This window comes from Otolemur garnettii, unplaced genomic scaffold (genome assembly GCF_000181295.1).
Source record: "Otolemur garnettii isolate 467f Iridium unplaced genomic scaffold, OtoGar3 scaffold00008, whole genome shotgun sequence".
In the NCBI taxonomy this organism is placed as follows: domain Eukaryota; kingdom Metazoa; phylum Chordata; class Mammalia; order Primates; family Galagidae; genus Otolemur; species Otolemur garnettii.
The window spans coordinates 12,528,831-12,535,052 of NW_003852403.1; the positions used below are offsets into that span (position 1 = coordinate 12,528,831).

General features: G+C 39.8%; 1 pseudogene; it reads right to left on the reverse strand.

The window, feature by feature from the left end:
• Positions 1-528: 528 nt before the first annotated feature.
• Positions 529-6,123, reverse strand: LOC100943090 (annotated as a pseudogene).
• Positions 6,124-6,222: the final 99 nt, after the last annotated feature.

The window sequence follows — 6,222 nt, forward strand, 5'->3', positions numbered from 1 at the left end:
TTTTTTTTTAACTTTATATGTAAAGATTAGATGGAAACAACAAATTCAAAAATATGGAAATAAGATGGGAGTTCAAAGGATGGGAAATAATATTACCATGTTTTAGTAAGTAGAGTAAAAATATCTTTCAGAAGGAAATGAAAATATTTCATAATCTTACAAATTTCTTCATTATATTCAACCTGGAGCCTCGCATGGGAATTAGTAAGCTCTTCAGAGTTAGATTGTAAAGAAGTCTCCAAAGTTTCATAATCACTAATGATTTTTCTTTCAAAATTAAAATGGGATAGAATCCAATATGAAGCTTTAGATTGGTTGTTACAATTCTTTTTCCTTTTTCTTTCTTTTCTTTTTTTTTTTTGGTAAATGCTGATCTTTTAAATAAATGAGGGCCAGAACTACCCTGGAAACTGGTTTCCTTACTATCCCTAAGTCTTTCCTTCGAGATTGGGAGTTCCATTATTCACTAACTTTATTATTATTATTATTATTATTGGCTGAATTCAGGGAACTTTATTGATGTTACATGACAAGGTGGGGCTCCGTAGGCCCCTCCCATTCTTTGGGGGGTCTGGTGTGGAAACTGTCAAGGGGAGATCCTCAGTGAAGTGGGGGACTGAGTAGGCAGAGGTACCCCAGCAGCTGAGGGCCTCTCTTTCTCTCTTGCTCTGGCTGGGGCTGGTGATGTGGGGGTTCTTCTTGGAGGCCATGTGGGTCATAAGATCCACCACTCTTGTTACTGTAGCCAAATTCATTATCATACCAGGCAATGAGTTTGACAAAGTGGTCATTGAGGGCAATCCAGCCCCAGCATCAAAGGTGGAGGAAGAATGGGTTTCACTGTTGAAGTCAGAGGAGACGACATGTTGCTCGGTGTAACCCAGGATGCCCTTGAGGGGGCCTTCTGATGCCTGCTTCACCACCTTCTTGATATTATCGTATTTGGTAGTCTTCTCCAGACGGCAGGTGAGATCCATGACTGACACATTGGCAGTGGGGACACAGAAGGCCATGCCAGTAAGCTTTCCATTCAGCTCAGGGATGACCTTGCCCACAGCCTTGGCTGCACCAGTTGAGGCAGGGATGATGTTCTGGAGAGCCCTGCGACCATCATGCCACAACTTCCTAGAGGGGCCATCCACAGTCTTCTGGGTGGCAGTGATGGCAGGGACTATGGTCACTAGTCCCTCCACAATGCTGAAGTTGTCATGGATGACCTTAGCCAAGGGGGCTAAGCAGTTGGTGGTGCAGGAGGCATTGCTGACAATGCTGAGGCTGTTTTCGTATTTCTCGTGGTTCACACCCATCACAAACATGGGGGCATCAGCAGAATGGGCAGAGATGACCCTTTTGGCACCCCCCTGTAGGTGAGCCCCAGCCTTCTCCATAGTGGTGAAGATGCCAGTAGACTCCACAACATACTCAGCACCTGCCTCACCCCATTTGATTTTGGTGGGATCTCGCTCCTGGAAGATGGTTATGGGATTTCCATTGATGACAAGCTTCCTGTTCTCAGCCTTGACTGTGCCATGGAATTTGCCAGGGGTGGAATCTTACTGGAACATGGAGACCATGCAGTTGAAGTCAATGAAGGGGTCACTAATGGCGACAATATCCACTTTGCTAGAGTTAAAAGCAGCCCTGGTGACCAGGTGCCCAATATGACCAAAGCCATGTTGGTCATTATTCCAACCTTCACTTTCACCATGGTGCCTTGCAGATGCGGCTGGCACTGCAGAAGTGTCTGATGAACGGGAGAACCAGAGAGCCTATTCACTAACTTTAAATATGGAGTTAGCACCAAAATGGAGTTAACTTAAGTAACCATCAGAACATCCTAACAATGGGGTCTTGAACTAGATAATAACCTAGTAAGAAAAGTGAAGTGACTTAAGGATTCTTTGAAAAAATAAATGATGCTGGATGTGGTAGTTCACACTTATAATCCTAGCTCTTTGGGAGGCCAAGGTGGGTTGACTTCTTGAGCTCAAGAGTTTGAGAACAGCCTGAGCAAAAGTGAGATCTTATCTCTGCTAAAAGGCATTGTGGCAGGCATCTGTAGTCCCACTACTTGGGAGGCTGAGGCAAGAAGATCTCTGGAACCCAAGAATTTGAGGTTGCTGTGCTGTTACACCATGGCACTCTAGTTTGGGTGACAAGAGTGAGACTCTGTTTCAAAAAAAAAAAAAAGGAAAAAATGGTAAATGCAATGGTGAAAGAAGCCATCAAACATCTATTTCAGTGGTTGAGAAAAATTACAAATAGTAAATCAGCACATATATGTAATATATATAAACTGGTGTGTGTGTATATATATGAATGAAATATTATTGCTGCTTACAAGAATATCAGTATCTTCACATAGCCATGTGTTGACTGCTACATGTAAACCTCATACCACTTAAATCCATATAACTGACAGATGAACAATTTATATGGCAGAGCCCCATAAGCTAAACAATTGGATGAATTCCTGTTACTAAGAAACTTATAAACCCAAAAGTTATGATTTAATAATTACACATCATTTAAGAAATGAAATTATGCAATTGCAAAATTAACTGTGGTAGACAGAGTTCTCTACTACCTGCTTTCTTAAATTTGAAGGCTTCAAAATTTACTTTCTACCTTGTAAATACAGCCTTCAGTTAAATGTAAACTTTGAGGAAGGAAACTGATAAGACTGCTTTACTGTTAATTTTTAAAAGTAGTGTATCAAATGTGCAAGCAGATATTAAGTAAAAGTAGCAACTGAAAGAGGTAGAAATCTTCCTCCTGCTTTTTGAGGTCTTGTTGAGCTTCCAATGTGGCACTGTTCTGTTAAGTTATGGTCACTTAACAATGAGAAATGCGTTGTTAGGGAACATAGAGTGTGCTTAACCAAACCTACATAATATAGCTTACTGCCCACCAAGGCTATATGGTCTCTCCCATTGCTCCCAGGCTTCAAACCTGTACAGCATGTTACCATACTGAATATTGGAGGCAGTTGTAACACAGTGGTGTGTACCCACGCATATCTAAACATAGAAAAGGTATGGTAAAAATATAGTATTATAATCTTATGGGACCCCCATCATATACGTAGTCTGTCAGTGACCGAAATGTCATTTTGCAGTGTGTGACTGTTGTACTTTACAAAACAAGATAATCACCTATGAAATAAGTTCTAAAAAGAAAGTCTGAAAAAGGAAAATCCTCAGTGTTACCGTTTGGTCTTCCCAATTCATAATAGGTTTGTTTCTAACATAAATCTGTTTTAACCTAAGCACTTTAAATAATTCAGAACAGAACATTTTTAATATGGAGTGATGTGCACGTTCACATTTCATTGCTTTTAGGTAGAACAATTGTCTTTCAAGTCAGCCTTTTCTTAGAAAAGGCATTCACTCACTTTATCCACAGTCAGAATTGTTAATAGCTACTTTAAAGTCGTAAGTGCAGTTGAACTCCAATGCAGTGTGGGGTTTACATGGGTTTGGATATATTAGAAGTTAAGAGAAGTTAAAAGATACCATGTAAAATAACATACATAGTTACATACTGGTTATACATATTGGTTAACTTCTGATATCTTTTGATACATGTGTAATAAATTGTAATTAAGTCTAAGATGAATAACTTACATAATAGTTGAATTTAGTTAATGCTCTATTTTTAGTTTTAACAGGCGAAAAGATGAGGTTCTGTGCATGAAATACTTTCAAACTTATCAGACTATACTATCTTCCCCATGTTTCTTTTTTATGTCTCTGACTATGGGGAAAATAGTTCATGGAAAGTTTAAATAAGGTAATAATAAAAGTGCCCTGCAACAGTGCAAGTCAGTGTGATTTGTAGATGAGCTGCCATGAGTTTTCTTATTGGTCCACATAAGCTGAGGAACTTCCACCAGAACGTAAATACACTACATCAAGTAAGTACACACTTGATTTGGTTCAGTTGACTTTTTTTCATACCAAGACTTCCTGGATGAAGAAAACAGTTTGTTATTTACCTTGTGGTATAAACTCCTTATCTCAGTGAAAATCAGATCTTTTCAGTAGTATTGCTCAATTCCATCCCTTGAATTGGAATGAACAGAGCAGAACTTACTTCCAACATTCTACCTTATCTAGGGACTGCCTAAAGGACTGGTCTGTTTGATCTAACTCAGAGCTGGGGAAGGTCAAAGGCCTGCAAGACCTTTAAGCCCTCACCCCAAGCTGAGGACAAAAAAAGCTGTAAGACATTCAGAAAACAAAATGGCAAACGAAGTCTTTCCCCTATTAGAAGGCACTAGGGAAGTAAAGTTGTCCTTGGCATGGAGCCAGTTTACAAAGACAGGGGAGAGTAACTTATTAAATGCCTAATTTTCAACTAGGAAACCACAGGCATACAATGAAACAGCAAACATGATGGATTCAAAGGGAAGAAAGGCAGAAATCATCTTTGAAGAAACACAGGCTTTAGAGGTACTAGAAAAAAACTTTGAAACATCTTCAAAATGCCCAAAGAGTTACAGGAAAACATGGCCAAGGAAGTCAAGAAAATATGTGAACAAAATGTGAATATCAGCAAAGAGAAATTATAAAACAAGCCAAATAGATTCTAGAGTTGAAATATACAGTAACTGAATTGAAAAATACATTACGGTAGCTCAACATCAGGCTAGAATTAAAGTTAGATTGTTACATTAGATGTTATATAATTCCCATGATAACAACAAAGAAAATATAAAATATACCCAGAAGAAGTGACTCTACCAAAGGTGACATAGACTCTTTCTCAAAAAAGAAAGAAAAAAGACAAGTTGCAAACTAGAAAATAATCACAACATATCTGAAAGAGAATTTGTAACTAGATTAATAAGAGACAGTCTAATTTTATTTTATTTTATTTTTTGAGACAGAGCCTCAAGCTGTCCCCCTGGGTAGAGTGCCATGGCATCACAGCTCACAGCAATTTCAAACCCTTGGGCTTAAGTGATTCTCTTGCCTCAGTACCTGGGACTACAGGTGCCTGCCACAAAGCCTAGCTATTTTTGTTGTTGTTGTTGTTTTTGTTGTAGTTGTCATTGCTGTTTAGCAGGCCCTGGCTGGGTTCAAACCCGCCAGCCCCGGTGTATGTGGCTGGTGCCGTAACCACTGAGCTACAGGCATCAAGCCACAGTCTAATTTTAAAAGGGCAAAAGACATTCACCAAAGAAGATATATGCTACAAAGCATATGGCAAGAAGCTTAAAGTATTTGGTCACCAAAGAAATGCACAATGAAATCACAGTACGATACCACTACATACCCACTATAATGACTAGGATTGAAAAGCTGACAATACTTAGTAAGATTTGAAATCACTGGAACTCTCCTGTTAGTAGGAATGCAAGATGGTATAATCACTTGGCAAACAGTTTTGCTCTTTCTTATGAAGTTAAATACATAGTTGACTCTTGAACATCATAGGTGTGAAGTGCAAGTGTCCACCTATGCACGGATTTTTTTTTTTCCCAACCAAACAAAAGATGAAAATACATGTTGGTAGAATGTATCCACTTATATGGAGGACCAATATTTTTCCTATATGTGGATCATGCAGGGCCCACTGAGAAATGAGTATATGCAGAATTTGGTGTATGTTGGGGGTCCTGAAACCAATCCCCCTCATATACTGAAGAATGACTTACCATATACCCATCAATTCCACTCCTGGGTAAATACCCAAGAGAATGAATACACGAATCTCCTTAGCAGCTCTATTCATAATAGCCCCAAACTGGAAATAACCCAAATTTCATCCATAGTGGAATGGATAAACATGTAGCATAGTCATTTGATAGAATACTTCTTAGCAACAAAATGGAGTAAACTGGTGATATATGCAATGATATATGTGACTCTTGAAACCTGATAGTGACCAGACACAAAGAATCAGTACTCCATAGTTACCTTTACATGACTCTACAGAAAAGAAATTTCATCTAGGGTCTTAGCGCCCCCTGCAGGTGCGCAGCACCTCCTGCCGCTCCCTCTGTTCCTTCCTCGGCTCCTGCCAAGCGCCCACCCTAGGCCCAGCGTCCCAGGACTGGGAGGATGGGGCTAAGCCACTCACCTGAGTTTTGAGTACCAGTGTAATCACTTTTCCCATGTGGCGCTCACCTGTCACCAGAGGCTTCCCCACACAGGGTGCAGTGAAGCATACAGGGCCTCTCAGTGCTGCTCATGGATTAACCAGACTAACAGTTTT